We start from the raw sequence: 18918 nt of genomic DNA on the forward strand, positions 1-18918 counted from the left end.
GCCACAGTGGCAATCGCCTGTTATCCCAGATGCTCAGGAAAATGAGGCAGGAGGATGGCAAGTTCAAGCCCAGCTTGGGCCACTTAGTGAGACCCTGTCTCAAAAACTAAGTCCAAAGGGCTGGGGATGTACCTCAGTGGTAGAGCATTTGCTGGGCATGTATGAGGCTCTGGGTGCACACCTCAGTACTAAGTAAATAAATAAATGGGAAATCAATCATGACCCTTTCAGCCTTTTTCCTGATTTGCTACACAGTACACGAGAGTCAAATGAGATCCTGCTGTCTGCCACTTAGTTTCTTAAGGCCTGCACTTATCCCTCCTCTAGGAGCATTTCTCCTGTCACTGTGTGTTCTAAGCGGAGTCTTCCCAGGCCCTCAGACTGGGTAGAACCATGGCTCCAGGCCCCTGGCTGCTCAGAAATGGCCCTTTCTGCGTGTGTCCTTTCAAAATGCTCACAGAATTGGGAGGAGGAAAGGAGCCTCCTGGAGGTGAGATTTGTCCAAAGCCACCCAACAAGTCATGGGAAGGGCTGGCTGGCAAGGACACCCAAGAGCACTTTCACTGCGCTGAGTGGCCTCTCCCCAGGTGACCGGTCGAAAGCTAGTTTCCACCTATGAAAGTGGTTAGGAGACAGGGCCACGTCGTAGAAAGAGACTGACTAGGACCCACCGCAGATGCCAGCAAATGCATGGGAACCTGAAAGAGGAAAAGCAGCCAAAGGCAAGAACAGGCCCTGAGCGGGCAGAGTCCATTGTGTGCCAAGAACTGTGCCTGGTGACTCTCATTTCCTGTGTGCGGCGTTGATTCCCTGTCTCGTCTCTTCCTGAAGGTGTCTTGGAGCTTAGATGACTGGACAGGGAGAGGGCAGTTCATGGCGGCTGTGAAGGCCGTGCATGTTTGTTCGTCCCGTGGATACGCACTGGGTGCCTGGCCTGGGAATACATGGTGAGGGAGGAAGACGCTGGTCTTCTGGTGGCGTGGCTGGCTGCATGCTGCTTGCTGGGACCTTATTGGCATGTGTGGTGGAGAGGACAGGCTTCAGGACAGAGAGGCACGTGGAATCCTCATTCTGCCACTGAACGGCTAAAGACCTGACAAGCTAGTTCACATTCCTGAACCCTGGTTTCCTCATGTGTCCACGGGGCTGATCTCAGAGCCCCTGTCCTGAGGCCAGGGGGTAGTCACATAGAGTGCCCCAGCACGAGGGTGAACTCGGGAGAAGCACCCACCCAGGAGTGTTAGATCCAGGTCTTGGGATGTTCTCTCCTGGATTCTCTCCCTGCCCCGCCCCCTGCATATTGGCCAATTATGCAGCTGAGACTCTGGCACACGGGGCTAAACACTCCCAGCCCCCAACACATGGCCCTGCCTCAGAAAGAGCTGCAACATTAGCTGGTGGCACAAATCTCCCACAAGTTTTTTTTTTTTTTCTTTTTAATCCTTATGTTGTTTATTTATTTTTATGTGGTGGTGAGGATCGAACTCAGTGCCTCACATGTGCAAGGCAAGCGCTCTGCTGCAGAGCCATAACCCCAGCCCCACAACTTTTCTTGATGGATAGTTCTGGGTGAAATGTTAATTTAGTTTGAGAATCATTTGAATATAAAATACAAATAAAACCTACATCAAGGTTTGGGGATCTAGCTTGGTGGTAGAACTCTTACCTAGCAGGGGTGAGGCCTGAGTTCCATCCCTAGCACTATAAAAATAAGTAAATAAATAAAATAAAACCTAAGAAACAACATTTCCAGAGAGTCTGGCCGACCCTGCACCCAGCCACAGACTTTCCAAGCCCCTGGCTGTGTGCTGTGTGTGCACCACTTCGCCCGGCCTTAAAAATGGTTTTTATTTATTTATTTGTTTGTTTATTTATTTATTTATTTATTTATTTATTTGGGAGGGTTTCCTCTAGCCTCTCCCAATAATGACTCTGTCATTTGGCTGTCCCCTGGCTGCACTGGGAAGATCCTGATGTCCCTCTGGTGGCCCTGAAGAACCCTGTGTGCTGAGGCTCCTTGGAGGAGCCCAGGCGGCTGGCGGCACTGTGGGGAAAGGCTGACCCCTTGTGGCCAGCTGGCAGCTCGAGTGCTTCCTCTGGGGCAGAGGGCAGGGCCCGGTTGGGCAAGATCTTCCTGCAAAGAGCCTGAGTGAATACTCCAGGTTTCTCAGATACACGACTTCTATTGCACCAAACCAGTCACAGACCAGCTGTGAAAGAGCGGGTGCAGCCAAGCTTCTGTGAGACTTTTGGGATGCAGAAATTTGGATCTTATATAATTTCCATGTTCCACAAAGAATTATTCCTTTAAATTGTTTTCAATCATTTAAAAATATAAAAACCAAGGCAGAGGGTGTAGCTCAGCCTGTAGACTGTGTGTTTAGCCTGTGCAAGGTCCTGGGGTTCCATCTACAGCTGCCCCAAAACAAATAAATAGATAAATAAAAATGTAAAACCCATTTTTAAGGCGCACACCTGGAATCCCGGCTGCTCGGGGAGTAGCAGGAGAGTGAATTGAGGTTGGGGAGTGGATTGAGCCACAAATTCAAGACCAGCCTGAGCAGCATAGTTAAACTCTTTCCTTTTTTAATATTTATTTTTTAGTTGTAGGTAGACACAGTACCTTTATTTTATTTTTATGGGGTGCTGGAGAGCGAACCCAGGGCCTTATGAATGCTAGGCGAGCGCTTTACCACTGAGCCAAAACCCCAGGCCGAAACTCCTTCCTTAAAAAGAAAAAAAGAAACATTCTTACCTCACAGGCAGTGCCCAAACAGGTGGCAGGCTGACCTGAGACCAGAAACACTTTCCAGCTGACCTCTGGGCCTAGGACACCTGTCCTCCATGCCTTTGCTCCCAACACCACCTCCCAACCATCCTACCTGTCATCTTAGTCAGTGTTTTGTCAGGAGGAATCCCAGAGGTCCCCTCCCTCATCAGAAACTGGGGAGCTGTTACTGGTTTCCACCCATGTCATCAGTTTACAGAGGTGCCCATTAGTTGCCCCGCCCTTGCCAAGGCACATACAAGAGCCCAAGTTTTAAGCAACATTTACTTCATACTTTTATTCATTTATTCCTTCATTTGAAAAAGCTCATTGAGAATTTTCTGTGCCCCAGGTGCTATGATAAGATAGAACTGCTCTCTGTCCCCAAGATGTTCAGTACCTGGTTGGGAAGAAGGACCCAGGGAGGCAAGTGTTATGGTGGAGAGGCTCAGGAAGTGTGGAGCCCAGAGGGGGCACTCAGCCTGGAGTATAGGTCAGGGGAGGATCTGGGAAGGAGGACGGGATCTCTGAGCTACCCTTGAGGAGTACAAGGAGAGGAAGGAGGCAGGCAGGGAAAGGTGCAGCCCCTATGTAGAACTCTTAGTAAAATCCCAAGCATCAGGCAATCAAGATGGTGAAGACTCCATCAGGGTAGCCAGAGGATCTGAGGGGAGGAAAAGGGGTGGGCCTTGCTTTCCACTCTGCTAAAAGCCTGGAGAAGGGAGGAGGGAGTAGAAGTGTAGAAGGGGGTGCAGGATAAGGAGGAAGGGGCATACTTGGCATAGATATAGTAGGAATAGACAAACTCACCAAGGAAGGACTGGGAATGGCCCTACTGAGGTGTCCCTTGAAGGAAACCATCCCTCACCGGGCGCCTTCTCCTTGTGAGTCTCACAATAACCCTGACAGGTAGCTATGATTTTTTTTTTCATATTTACCAATTAAAAACTGTGTGACCTTGGGCAGTTCTTCTTCTCCTCTTCCCTCATCTGTATTTACCTCCTAAGATTGTTTGAGGATTGACTAAATTAACATATGTGAAACACACAAGGGCCCATTTTCTGGTCATGCAACCTGTGGTTTCTACAGGACTCAGAAGGTGAGGGGTCCACATTTGGTTTAATGCTCTGCCGTTGCCACCTTGCAAATCTTCATAATTTCTGATGAGGAGCCCTGTGCTTTCATTTTGCAGTCCTGCCTGCCAGAGTATATGCTTTAAAATATTAAGTTTTATCATTATCTTGGGGTTGAGAATAACTAATGTGATTTGATATATTCATTTTAGAACTAAGGAAACTGAAGCTGGATAGTTTATGTGACCTGCAGAGTTAGATGCAAGCAGGCTCAGAACAAAGGCTGGAGATGGAGAGATGGAGATGGTAATCTTCGAGGTGAAGGCAGGATACTGACCTGGCTTCCCCCCACCCTGTGCCCTCAGAGGACCACATTAGGAGGGAAGTGTACCCAGGCACTTTGAAGGAGCCTAGAAAAAGAGATGGTAGGAAAAAGAGCATGAACAGTTGTAGAGGTAGGAGGAAAGCTGGCTATTTTGGGAAGCAAAGTAAAGATTCTCAGAGTAAAACATAGTGGTGAAGCCATGGAAACAAGGACTGGGAAAGTCTCTTGGATCTTGGCCACAAAAAAAGGTTATAGATGAGCTTAGAGAAACAAGTTTGAGTAGCATTAGGGCTAGAAGCCAGGTTTACAGAAGGGAGTTGGTAGTGGTAGAGACAGTCACTGGTTATTATTTAAGAAGTTGGGCTATGGAAATAGAAAAGGGAAGTAAGGAATGAGGAGGAGAGGGAGGGAGGGAGGGAGGAGGAGAAAAGGGAAGGCAGGCAGGCAGGCTCTCTGAAGGGCTGGAAGGAGAGCAGATGCCAACTGGGTTACAGAGGAAGAACGTCCAGAGGCAGCAACTTCGCCAGGGAGCGGTGTGCCTCTTTCTCTGAGTCTATAGGAAAAGGAGGGTGGAGTATGTGAATAAAGACTATGGGGGCTGCTGTTCTTTTGGGGGCTGCTTGTCTCCCCAGCTGTGCTGTGGAGTTATTACTGTAGACATCTCTGGGCACCACAGCTGTGTGGCTCAGCTCACTCACTGGAGTCAGACTGCCCGGGTTCAACTGTGGATTCAACAACTACCTGTGGTGACCTGGAGCAAGTTACTTGGCCCTTCAGTGCCTTTGTTTTCCTATCTGGAAAATGGGGATAACCATGGTTGCTGTGAAGCATGACTGCCACCATTCTGCAAAGCCCCCAGTATGGGGTCTGACAGACACATGCACATGTCCAGGACAGGGCAGTGATTATTAACAACAACATCTCCTTGCCTTCTTGTGAAACCCCTCCCGTGCATCTAACATTGGCCAGCATGCTGAAGGGTTCCAGGGTTTGCTGCTTGACTAAGTAGCTTTCAGGAAGTGTGGTCATAAAAAATGAGGGGTGATTTGGAAGTGGAACAGCGTCTATCTCAAGGGCTTTTTTGCACAGTAAACGCCACAGACATGCAATAAATGCTTATGAGCATGCCCTTTGTCGTTGGCACACATTAGTATGTTCCTCTCCCACATTGATCCTGGTCTTTGGCTATTGCCACACCCAGGCCTAAGTGAGCAGTATCAGCTGATAGCTGTCCCCTTGTCAGGTTTCTTGACAGGGATTATCCTATTGTTAGAAGCTTCAAGAATTGCAGAATACTTTATAAGCACTGCCCAATGTCTCATAGCAATGAGAGGCCAGGGCAAAGTGTGGCGGGTGTTCTCCTGTGCCACAGAAATCAGAGCTGGAGTAGAACCAGCTGGCTATGTCGTCCCAAGGTTGGGTCACTGCAGAAGTGTTTGCCAAAAATCCCCACTGCCTTGGATTTTGTCCAGGCCAAGGGCAGAGATCACAGCACAATCTCTCAAGGGACAAAAAGGAAGACTGTTGTTTTAGATGGCTTGGAGCACTCTTGGTCACCATCCAAGGCAGCTATCACTCATTAAATCTGCCTTCCCTTCCAGCAAAAAACCAACTCAATGGAACACCACATATAGAACTCTAAGTATAGTGCTCCAAGAACACAGTGCCCATGCCTGCACACAAGTGTGCAGGGCTCGAGGGGTCTTTTTACACTCAACTCTGGTTGGGTGGGAACAAACAAAAAATATTAACCCTGAGTAGCATGCAGAGAGAGGGAGAGTATAGGAGAGTAACCCAGCATTTCATTTTCTGATCTGGGCTGCCTTTCAGGGTATGGTTTGTGGCCACAATCACCAAGTCGTGCCTGAAAGCCCTAGGGCAGTAAGGGTGAGCTCAGCGGACACCCTCACCCGCTTAGCTGTACATTCACACCAAGCTGAACAAGCCCCAGAGTCCTAACACTTCATGAGACAGAAATTTGAAACCCTCATCCTCTGTGATAAATATTTGATTTATTTATTGGCTTCCTTCTTATCCAGACAGAAAATGAGGACAGGTTCCATTCAGAGCTGCACTTTAGAGTAACAAAAGCTCTCAGAGCCCAGATATGACCCTGGACCACATCCTACTGTTCGAAGAAGAAATCCATGTGTGGATCTAGTCATGAAAGAGTCTGGGGAGACATTCTCCTTAATGGGTGGCTGGCTGTAGAAATAGGATTATGGAAAGCTTTTATTTTTTACTTTTTAACTTTTTATACTGTCTGAAATATAGAATACCATATTAAATTGAGTAAATGTCATATATTTATTCAGTGTTACTGAATAAAAAAACACCTAGCAATCTTGTTTGGAAATTATTTCCCTATTCTCAAGTGGGCAACTATGACAAGGTTTCAGGCTTCCCATCTTCTCCCAAGGAGAGAAGCACAATGAGGCAGAATGGTCAAATAATTGAAGGCCTTCAAAGACAAAAAATATAGGAATAACAGGCTTTGGCCGCTCCCGGATATTCCCATCCTGTTCCCTAACCCCAGAAAAAAAAATGATACAGGTAACAACACATCTTCAGACTATTGCCTGGCTAACAGGCAATAGTCTTTAGTTTTCTTTGTAGATGGCACTTTAATTTTCTTTTATATGTCACTTTTTCTGGTTAGCTATCCCTGGAAACCCCTGTCCATCCCATGTGCTTCTAGGGCCAATTGTCCCAGCACTACACTATGATTGTCTGTGTACCTATTGCCTGCCCCCTCCCAGACTAAGGTTCCTGACCATAAGGAAGGTGTACAACCCTTGTTCCCTAAGCAAGTGGTCCACATGTTTGCTAAATATTTACTGAACAATTATCTATTTGGGAACCTTTTATGAACACAGCAATGTAAGGGATACAAAGATGAAAAAGAGATTATTTCAGAATAATTACAAGCGGGATATATCCAACAATTAAATATAAAACTAAATACTAACTAGTGCATGCCTCTAATCTCAGTGACTTGGGAGATAGAGGCAGGAGGATTGCAACTTTGAGGTATCTTGAGCCATTTAGTGAGACACTGTCTCAAAATAAAAGAGGGCTGGGGATGTGGCTCAAGTGGTAGCGCGCTCGCCTGGCCTGCGTGTGGCCTGGGTTCAATCCTCAGCACCACAAACAAAGATGTTGTGTCCGCTGAAAACTAAGAAATACATATTAAAAAAAAAAAAAGAATACAAAGGGGTGAGGATGTAGCTCAGTAGTAAAGCCCCTGAGTTCCATCCCCAGTATCAAAAAATAACAACAAAAAATTAGCACTATTTTAAGGGTTAAAATAGGGGTATAATCAGTCAACTTGAATGTTAGGAAGGTCCCACATTCTTTGTGTTTCTGGTTCAAAATGCTCAGATTTTTGAATGCTGGTATGGGGCATGTGTGTGGAGCTGTAAGGATTCAGGTCCTTAGAAACTTTATTAGAATGTGACTCATGATCTTTCTTCTGCCCTTGCAGTTGCCCTAGGAATACCTGCCATTTACTCTTAATTAATGTTTGTGAAATACTTTTGTCTTCCTTTACTTAAAGGTCATAAGTGTTATTATTATGTTACTGTGGTTGTTTTATTATTAAAGCAGTGCCAATGAGATTACACAACAGCTTGGATTAGGAAGTGAAACAAGGGCCATGATCCCACTGAAGCTACAGGGGATAGGGATTTGGGATGGTAAAATGGTAATTACCCCGTTGGAATGTGGGCTAGAATCCAGCATTGTGCTCCTGAAGATCATTTCGTCCCAGAGGCTTAGGGCTGGCCCTCTGGCAATGGGTCCAAAGCATCCTGCCCTCCCCTGGCTGAAATATGGAAAGCTGTCACAGAGAAAAAAACCCAGTGGCCATAAGCCAGGAGCACAAGGCTTGCTTGGCATCAGCTCCCTGGAAGCTTTCCAGGAGCTGAAGGGCTTTTTCATTTGCAAGCAATCAATTATTTATTTCTAAGGCAATTTCTCTCTCTCTCTCTCTCTCTCTCTCTCTCTCTCTCTCTCTCTCTGTCTCTCTCTCTCTCTCCTTGTTTCCAGCTCTTGAGGACTCTCTCCAAGGAACAAGCTGAAGATGGATGGATGGTAAGGGTTAGTGTAATGCACATGTGCACATGTTCTGGGCACAGGAGGGTGGTAGAAATATCCATTCTTAAATCTAAAAAGAAAATGATCAGAGATGCAGGCTATTTGTCATGGAAAGATCAAGACTAATTGAGGGTGGATGAAGTAGAGGCAATGACAACCTTGCTATAGGTAGTCTCCAGCAGTGCCACTGCGGGAAACTGATCGAGGAAACTGGCATTTGAATGAAATGTTTTTAAAATATTGCGTTGATTGACGGGTACGCTTATGAACTCAAGAAGAGGCACTAAAGTATAGTGAAAAGAGTGAAGGCTCTGGAATCAGATACAGGACACAAAGAAAGGCCCGCCAACTACTTTGTAACTGGATGACCTTGGGCAAATTTCCTAACCTCTCTCAAGCCTTCATTTCCTACTTGTAAACCTCAGTGTGTAACTCACAGGTTTAACCAGATGTTCTCTGTAAAGAATTCAATACAGTACTTGGAACAAAACACGCACAATAAATGGTAGTCATTATTATCAACTACTGGTCAACTAATCAGAGTTGCTCCCAGCTCCCTTCTAAACAATTAACTGTATAGCACAGCAAATCCGGGTCTGAAGGACGCATTTGTGTGCCCAATAAAGTACCAGGAAAGAACTCAGTGGAGTCAAACCAATGGCATTAGCCCTTGTTGAGAGCCGGGCTTTCTTGCTGTCCCGCACCAATGGTTTGAGGATTTGACTTGCGAGCGACATCCTGACAGTCCAATGACGCACAACCAGGCCACACTCAACACTTCGGTGGGATAAATCAAGAAGCCGGCACGTATAGATTCCGTTATTAGGCAGTATTGGATGGAGAGAGGAGCTTAAAGGAAACAGCGCCTAGGAGAGGCATTGATGAGCTAAAAAAAGAAAAAAGACGATGGTTGCGCCAAGCAAGCTCGGCCGCCATCATGCTCTAGTTTCCCCTTTGACTCTCTGGGTCCGCGACCGAGGAAGCGGCCTCTGGGATGCTGAGGGGGTGTGTCTCCGCGTGATTGGCGCAGGCCGTTCAGCCAATCCTAGATCGTCAAACGGGAAGCACTTAGCCAATGAGGGGCAACGGCAGCGGCGAGGACTTGGAGGGGCGGAACAGCAGCTTGACGGGCACAAAAACCAGCCAGTGAGAACCGGAGGCAACCTCCTTACAGCCAATGGAGTGGGGCTCTGGGCGGGCCCCCCAGTGTTTGTGTTGTGGTTTTTGGGGAGGGAGGCGGAGGGGAAAGTTTGTTTATTTTGTTTTTAGTTTCTGGGGTCCCCGAGCTTCTAGAAGGTGAAGCGGGAGGGAGTAAACCCCACGCCCCTCAGTCCCCCTGCGACGTCGCCCGCATAGCCTGCGGAGAAGCGGGGACCGCACGCCTCGTCTCGCCTCACAGCCGAACGCCGCGCACTCGGAGCCGGCGCGGTTCCGCGGTGAGTACTGTCGGCCGCGCCGTCCTTCCCCTCCCCCGCGCACCGCCCAGTCCGAGTGGGGCGCCCCCGGGTGGGCGAGGGCGCCCGCGGGGGCGCGCGATGCGGCTGAGACGCTGCATGTACGTGTCCTCGCGACTGAGCGCGCGCGGCGGGAACGGGCCGGGCAGGGGGCGTGAGCGCGCGGGGTTGGTGGGGGCGGCTGCGCCCGGCGCGCGCCACGAAGCTGGCGTCGGGTGGATGGGAGTCGACAGACTACCGGGGCCGCGGGCGACGTCCGGCTCTTGGGCCGCGGCGCCCGGAGTGGCCGGGCAGGGACGGGCGGGCGCGCGCGGCTCCCGCGTCACGCGCCGGCAGGTGTGAGCTGGGGAGAGGGCTTCCGGGTGGGCTGGCGGCGGCGAGTTCGCTTCCCGTCGCTGGGGGGCCTAGTGGCGGGGAGCCCTCGGGCCCCGCGACGCGGCCGAGAGCCCAGGCCGGCGGAGCTGCGTCCGCTTCTGCCTGGCGGCGGCGGAGGCAACGTCAACCCTCCGAGCTCGGGTCCCTGCGCGGCGTCCCCGCCTCGCGCCCGGGACCTGCGTGATGGAGGCATCGTGTGCCCAGTTTCGCCGGGCCGGGGGCTCCCAGGCGCTGCCCGAGTGGCGGCTCGGGGAGGCGCTTGTGGCTTCGGACCAGGAAACGAGGGGCCGGAGAAATAATGGCCTTCCAAACAGCTCCCGCGAGCCTTCCACCTTCCCCTGGTCTGGTGCCCTTAAGACTCAAACTAGCGGGTTTATTGGCCGTGGTGGCCAAATGCCCCATCCAGCGAAATACACTAGTGGCTAAGGACTCCCAGTAAAGGGCAGCCTCGTGAGGGCCTCAAAGACCAGCCCCTTGTAAATTTTTTGGGCACAGGTTAGTTACCATTCTGGGACTTTTAACTCCTTGTATCTTTTGGCCTTTGTATTATTAGTGTCCCCTCAACAGTTAAGCAAATAGAAGTTAAGGTATATACAAGTCCACATTTTCGCATCTTGTGTAAGTTTAATGCTAGAGGTTATTTTTTAAAATTTCAGTAGTGTAGGTTTCCTGTTGATTTGGAGAAGCATCTGTGATCTTGGTTTAAAACCATATGTATTTTTGGTAGTGTCATGTAAATGCCTCTTAAGGAGCAGAGCTTGTACACTTTGTCTTGCCTCTACCTCTGTGGTGTGAGGTGGGTCGTGGGAGGGTTATGAATGTAGTATGTCCCCACACTTGTGCGCATTTACCAGTATCCAGAACACAAATCAGATAGGCTTGCCCTACCTGAGATCAGTGGGGATAATAAGGATACCTGTATATTTTCTTAGTTCTTGACAGTTATTTTATCTATGTATGTACGTATTGCGGTACTAGGGATTGAACCTAGGGCACTCCGCCACTTAGTTACATTGCCAACCTTTGAGACAGGATCTATCTAAATTACTGAGATTGACCTCAGACTTTCGACTCTTGGGCCTTGGCCTTCAAAGTAACTGTGATTACAGGCATTCACCACCTCAACCGCTGTTCTTGATGCTTTTTAAGTGCTTGTCCCCAAAATCATTATTTTAGCAGTGTTGCTGATAGAAATTTCCAAACTGGAACATAAATGTCATGCCTGTGAAAATAACTTTTTCATCATTCACATAGAAGCACTTAAAATGTTTTAAAATAAGAACAATACCATTTGTTCAAATGGTAGTAATGTTAGCTAACATTTATTTCATGCTTACCATGTCTCAGCCTCTTAACATATTTTTCCTAATCCTTACCTCAAACCAATCAGGTAATATCATTACTGTTCCAGGGACGAGAAAAAGAATTGTAAGAACCATACATTTGGGAAGTTCAAGGACATAGGTTTAATCTCAAGTTGGTTTTTTTTATATATTTATTTTTTAGTTGTAGGTGGACACAGTACCTTTATTTTATTTTTATGTGGTGCTGAGGATGGAACCCAGTGTCCCATATTTGCCAGGCAAGCACTCTACCTCTGAGCCACTCTAAATTATCCAGAGCGAGAGAAAGGTAGAAAGGACATGCAGAGCAGAGGAGTAGAGAAGGAGGGCTCCACTGGTGAATAGGCTGCCCATACTTAAGAATTGAACATTAAGTCTATTTTTGGTTTTTAGAAATTAAGAACATTTTCACACAAATACAATAAAGGTCTTTATATTTCTTCCATTTGAGTTTTATAAAGATAAAAAATGCAATTTAGTTCAGGGTTCAAGTCATCACCCAACCAACTCAAGGTTCACATTAAATTGCCATTGCTCAGAGAAGCTTTTCTTCGCGACCTCATCCCACAACTGCCATCCACCCTCAGGTCTCTCAGAGCTCCTGTTCATTTTTCATAGCTCTCACTGCAATTTGTGATTCAGGACCATGTCTATTTTTGTCATATCTGCAGAGTTTGTAAGAGTTTGGGCATAGAGCAGATTCCCAGAAAATATTTACTGATTATGTTATAAGTTGGGCTTTTGCTTTTATTGTTTATTATACTATCGTTTCTGGTAGTATTGCCCACCTCCTCTTGGCATTCTCTGGGACTTCCCACTGTTGGAAGTCTTACCATATAGAGATAGATCTATAATTGCTGAAGAGGACACTTGTTCTGTTCTCTGACTTGTACCTCTGCCTGGGCACCCTTATTACTAAGCTAAACTAGGTTTAACCTAAACTGTGCTGGGCTTGCTAACTCATATGAGTGTTGCATCTTGATTATCCAGGCTGGGCTCAGCACTTGCACCTGTTATTCTTCCCTAGTCTCAAACTGCTCTTTTTTTTTTTTTTTTTGAGAGAGAGAGAGAGAGAACCTTTAATATTTTGTTTTTTAGTTTTTGGCGGACACAACATCTTTGTATGTGGTGCTGAGGATTGAACCCAGGCCGCATGCATGCCAGGCGAGCGCGCTACCGCTTAAGCCACATCTCCAGCTCTCAAACTGCTCTTGAGTTCTTCCTTGTCTGTCCACCCAGCTTGTTGCTTCTAGAGACCTTGTATCCTTTCCAACTGAGGAGCCTGCTTACCCTTTGGCATTTGACATTGACAGCTGCCTCCAGTGTTTTGCCCCTACACTAGTCTTCCAGAAACAGCACCTTGTTCATGTTTCCTGCTCCCTCCCAGATCTACCACAAACACTTTGGTTTGTAAACCTTCCTTGGTGTTTCATTCCCCAGAAAGTTTAAACTCTTCAGCCTGTTTTTTTTAAAGTTCCCTAGACTAGCCCTGTCCAATAGAAGTAGAAAGCAAAAACTGCAAATGTGAGCCATGTATGTAACTTAAAATTTTTTAGTAGTCACATTAGAAAAGTAAGAAGAAAGGGGTGAAGTTGGTTTTCACAGCACTTTATTTCAATTATTTGAGTATATCCAAAATGTTATTTAAATATGTAATCATTAAAATTGTTACTGAGATTCTTTACATTTTTTTTTTCACTTAAGTTTTTGAAATTTGGAGCATATTTTTCTCTCATATACATCTCAGTTCAGACTGACTACATTTCAGATGCTTTATAGGCAGATGTGGTCAGTGCTCCTATGTTGAGTGGCATAGCTCTAAACCATGTCTTCAACACATGTTGAAGGACCAGGCGGGTAATTCTAGCCCCTGGCCCCTTGGTAATTCCATTCCCCTCACCTAGAACTAGTATCCTTTTCCAAAATGCTGACCTTCCTTGCTAAGAAACTCAGGGAGACCCAACACCATCCCTAAACATCAGTTCTTGCCGCGTGCTCTTTTAACCTTTTAATATTTTTTTGGGGGTGGATATCATTTCTCATATAGTAATTTCTTAGAAATTTTATGAGTTGGTATTATGAGAGGATAAGCGCAGACACTAGCCAGTAAGAATGACTGATGAATTAGAACTAATGCCAGCCATATACAGCCGAGTTCTCATCTGCCTATACCTGCTGAGTAACAAACAGCTCTGCTTGTCCTGGACTGTGTATTGCCTTTCCCTTTAAGACTGAGTTTCCTCAGGACAGGCTCCCTTCCTTGTCTTTGTCTCCCCCAAACTCCTCCTGACTTGGCCTGTAGTAGGCAGTTGGTAAATATTTTAAATAAATGAACAACTGCTACCTTGTATTTGTTTTATTCTTTTTATGTGTTATGTTTTATCTTTCCAGTTGGAAACTAAAATATATATAAGTCCTTTGAGGACAGAGATCATGAATTACAAAGAAGTATATGGCATATTTTCTTCATTATCTTCACAGAAGCATTTCTTCATCTTCTGAATGTAGATTTGCCCCCCTCCACAAACCTTGACACAAAAAGCTATGGATAGTTAATCTGTCTACTATTTATTTATTTTAAAGAGAGAGAGAGAATTTAATATTTTTTTATTTTCTAGTTTTCGGCGGACACAACATCTTTATTTGTATGTGGTTCTGAGGATTGAACGCAGCGCCGCGTGCATGCCAGGCGAGCGTGCTACTGCTTGAGCCACATCCCCAGCCCTGGACACAATATCTTTATTTTACATTCACGTGGTTCTGAGGATTGAACAGGGCCTCACGCCTGCCAGGCAAGCACTCTACCACTGAGCCACAACCCCAGCCCCTGGACAAATATCTTTATTTTACATTTATGTGGTACTGAGGATCAAACCCAGTGCCTCGTGCATGCTAGGCAAGCACTCTACCACCGAGCCACAACCCCAGCCCCTGTCTTTTTTTTTTTTTTTTTTTTTGGCCAGTGCTAGGGATGAAAACCAGGGCCTCCAGCTTGGTAGACAAGTGCTCTGCCTCTTAAGGTATACCCTCAGCTCCTAGATTGTTTTTGAAAAATAACTATGTTTTGAGGTTGTTATAGGTTTTCAGGTTGAGTCAAAATGAAGTCTGACTTTAATGAGACTTTCTTTTGTGATTTGTAAACTGGCTCTGAAAGCAGCTTCAGAAGTAGAACTGCACAGTAGTTCCACGTTGATGGATACTAATGCATACCCTTCCAGATGGGGCAGAGGCGAGAGTCTTTGAACTGGGAGTCAAAAGTCCTAGGTTTGGGGGCTGGGGATGTGGCTCAAGTGGTAACACGCTCGCCTAGCATGTGTGCGGCCCGGGTTCAATCCTCAGCACCACATGCAAACAAAGATGTTGTGTCCGCCGAAAACTAAGAAATAAATATTTTAAAATTCTCTCTCTCTCTCTCTCTCTCTCTCTGTCTCTCTCTCTCTCTCTCTTAAAAAAAAAAAAAAAAAGTCCTAGGTTTGTTTGCATTGTAGACATTTGCTTGAGTACCACTATGTTCCAAGCCCAGGAATGAGAACCAAAAAACTAGTGGAAAAAAAATTGTAAAGCCCTTTTAAGACAGAGGTGAAATTTTTAATTCCTCTCTGCTCCCGTATCTTTTCTCATTTCTTGCATAGACTACATTATATCATGTTTTTAGATCTGTCTATCCCACTAGGTTGTAAGTTTCTTAAAACAAAGACTATTTTCTGCACCTCCAAACTCACATTAAACTGTGTTAGCTACATTGTAAGTATTCAGATGTGTATTGAAAAATGCCCAAAATAAATTACTTAAGTTATGTAGAGCCCTAGATTTTCCTAATGCAAGTAGGGATTCCGTGCCTCAGAATTGTTGAAACTAGATAAAAGATAATTTTTTAAACTACAGATCTATATTGCTGTACCTCGACAAAAAAATGTTTGCTTAAAAAATAAGTATAAAGAAGTATAAATTTGACATTTCTCCCTTGCTTAAAAGTGTTAATGAGACCTGTCATCGTCCCCTCTATAATATAAACTCCTTGAGAATAAGAACCTGAACACTTGTTTTTATTCGCTTGAATGCTCAGTAAAGACCCTGCCACCATCCCCTGCCTCATCATTTCTTGCCACTGCCCTTGGCTGCCTGTCTTGCACACTGATCTTCTTCAAGTCCCTGAAATGCATGTTGTAGTACCCAGGGTATTGTCCTGCACATACTATTCCTGCCATCTAGGGGACCTGCACCCCAACTTTAGTTAATGCCTCTTTAGTCCTCAGAATGTGTGACTTCTTGAGTGACTTACTAATCATCTTCATCCCAGATTGGGGGATATTGCTTTTTTTTTTTTTTTTTTTTTTTTAAACAGAGAGCGAGAGAGACAGAGAGAGAGAGAGAATTTTTAAATATTTTCTAGTTTTCGGCGGACACAACATCTTTGTATGTGGTGATGAGGATTGAACCCGGGCCGCATGCATGCCAGGCGAGCGTGCTACTGCTTGAGCTACATCCCCAGCCCAATATTGCTTTTTTTAAAAACAGAGTATTTAATATAATTGGAATGAAATAAGCATTTAACAGGTATAATAGAACATAGCATACTTTGTATTTTTTGTTCATATTTGTATCCCTAGCATCAAATACGGTGAATTGTCAAGGTTGTAGGTCCACAAAACCATTTCAGATGAAGTTAACAAAGACAGAATTGAAAATAGAATTTAAAATATCCTAGACTAGGGGTGCTCCTCAGTGGTAGAACATGTGCCTAGTGTGTATAAGGCCCTGGGTTTGAACTCCAGCACCTAAATTAAAAAAAAATGAAAACTCTTAAAATGCTAATGGTAAAAGTAAAATGGGAAGAACTGATCCATTTTAAATTGTCTTCAGGTTCTATTTTCTCTCACATCCTTTTTCTTTTTTACGTGACAGATAATAATGTGTATACCTTTATGGGGTACAGTATAATCTTTTGGTACATTTATACTGTGTGTGTGTGTGTATGCACATTTAAAAATATATTTCTTGCAGTGCTGGGGATTAAACCCAGGCCTTGCCAGTACTCAGCAAACACTGTCACTGAGCTACACCTCAGCCTTACATTTTTTTCTTAATTTCTACTCAGAGGTAAACATATTAAGATTACAGAAATAATATAATTACAAATATTAATTTGAAAATTTTACTTAGTCATAGTTTAGTGAGTATCCTCTTAATCCTTACTAGTTAAAATAATCAGAATGGTTATTAAAAATCTCGATACATGCTAGGGATGCACATGACTACTTTTTTTGGATGTTTGACTACACACTGTGTGCTGATGCTGTGCTAGAAGCCAGAACTATCAGGATGGGATGAATAGAAATCTTTACTCTCAAGGAATGCACAGTGAAGTGGGCGAGGCAGAGGTGGACCCAAGTGAGTGCCAATTGGTATGATAAGTGTTGTTATAGCTAGTATAAGGGTGGTGGTGTGGGGCTGTGCATGTAAAGGAAAGTCATAAGCACAGTGGGAGGGAATGAGATCTGGAAAGTATTCCAGCGAAGATGAAGATCATACAAGGCAGTGGAAGAAGAGGGCATTTCAGGCAGAGTTCAAACCTGTGCAGAGGCATGAAGGTGTGCATTTAGTACATGGAGAATATGACCAGTGGCGATGTGCTTTATAAAGCTGGTGTTAAGGCACAAGACCACCAGCTGTGGTTAGCCGTGACATGTCAGATAGACTCTTGGACTACAGTTTAGAACTGGAAATGACCTTGTAAATAATTATCCGATTCAGTATATTTGAACTCATAAAGGCATTATGAAGTTCCATTCAAGGAAGATAATCATAATCTAGAAAGGTACTTGTCGCTTCAAGTTAATATGCTTGCTTGAGTAGAGTACCTGAAACCATGCAAATAATGTCATGTGGAATTAGAAAGTGGTGACTCATGAAAGCTTATCTGCAGCAACAGAGAGTAAAGGAAGTGACCTTTAGATTACCTGAGGTGAGTGCTGATGCCATCTCTCATGGCCAGACACTGAACAGTGAAAGGGACGAGATAGGAAAGGACTACCCAGAAGGACCTCTGGGTGCGTGTCCTGAGAAAGATTATTCCCACAGCTTGAAGGTCTTTACAAGTCTCTAAGTCTCCACGTGGTTCACTGAGCTAGCATTAGTCTAATTTCTCAACCAGAGTTGAAGGAAAGATAAATTGAATGGAAATCAAGCCCATTTTTTTCTTGTTTAATTCCTCTATAGTTTTAACAGTTCTTTTCTTTCTGTGTTAGGCAGCTTTCTGTTAAGGTAACAACTGTTTGAGATAAATCAAACTTATAGAGGAACGGTTTGGGCTTAGAGAATAGCTCAGTGGTAGAGTGCTTGCTTAGCAGAGGCCCTGAATTTAATTCCCAGCACCAAAAGAATCAAGTTTTATTTGGGCACACAGTTTTGGAGATTTCAGTTCATGGCCAGTTGGCTTATTGCTCTGGGGCATCATAGTGGGAGCAGGAAATCAAGGAAGCCCTCACCTCTTGATGGCTGGGTCAGGAGGTGGAAAAGAGGAGGAAGATTAGGGATCAGGACTCTACTGTTCTCTTCAAGATCATGTCCCCAGGTGGGCATGGTGGCATATACCTATAATCACAGCTACTTGGGAGGTTGAGGCAGGAGGAATCCAAGTTTAAGGACAACCTCGCAACTTAGACCATGTCTCAAAATAAAAAATAAAAAAAGAGCTGGGAATGTAGCTCAGAGGCCAAACACTCTGGGTTCAATCTCACTGCCACCAAAAAATAAAAAAGCATGTTTCTAATGACTTAACTTCTTTCCACTGGGCCCCACTTGCTAAAGGTTCTGTCACTTCCCAGTAGTGCTGTGGGGCAGGGACCAAGCCTTCAACACATTCAAGGTCCAGATTATAGCACTTAATTATTACTTATTACTCTGAAGTAGTGCCCCTTTCCCTGGACCACTCTATAGAATGAATATCTTTCATTCTATAATCAATCACTAATTAGGTTTTTTTGTTTATTTGTTTTGGTATGGTGGATTGAACCTGGAAGTGCTTTACCACTGAGCTGCATCCCCAGCCTTTTTATTTTTTATTTTGATACAGGGTCGCACTAAGTCGTTTAAGGGCCTTACTAAATTCCTTGAGGCTGGCCTTGCAATCCTTCTGCTTTAGCCTCCCAAATTGCTGGGATTACAGGCATGTGCCACCACACCCAGCCACGAACTTGTTTTCAAGAGCAATTGTAGGACATCTATACCTTGTTGGCTAACCAGTGTTTCTCAGCTTTGCATGTTCAGAGCTGCCCCCCCCCGCCCCCAAATGGGAGGAAGTGATTAATATAGGTAATTTAGCTTCTTGTGTGATCTGGTAGTGCTGATCACACAAGATATGCTAAATTACCTATATTAATGTTGGCTTCTACAAGTTCTATGTATTCATTTATTGGCCTAGATTAAAAAGGGCTAAAGAGGTAATGGATGATAGGGAGAATGGTAACAATGAATGTAGTTTATT

The 18918-nt window shown here is 45.1% G+C and overlaps 1 protein-coding gene across 4 annotated transcripts in view; it reads left to right on the forward strand.

Annotated features, from left to right (window-relative positions):
- The first annotated feature begins 9502 nt into the window (after nucleotides 1–9502).
- The window catches only part of Tnrc6b (trinucleotide repeat containing adaptor 6B), a 239038-nt gene continuing 229622 nt past the window's right edge, over nucleotides 9503–18918 (forward strand). For all 4 annotated transcript variants that reach the window (XM_076855195.2, XM_076855194.2, XM_076855198.2 and 1 more), the window contains exon 1: nucleotides 9503–9696. The gene's annotated coding sequence lies outside the window, so the exon portion shown is untranslated. The remainder of the gene's footprint in view (nucleotides 9697–18918) is intronic.

Source organism: Callospermophilus lateralis, chromosome 4 (genome assembly GCF_048772815.1).
Source record: "Callospermophilus lateralis isolate mCalLat2 chromosome 4, mCalLat2.hap1, whole genome shotgun sequence".
Lineage (NCBI taxonomy): Eukaryota > Metazoa > Chordata > Mammalia > Rodentia > Sciuridae > Callospermophilus > Callospermophilus lateralis.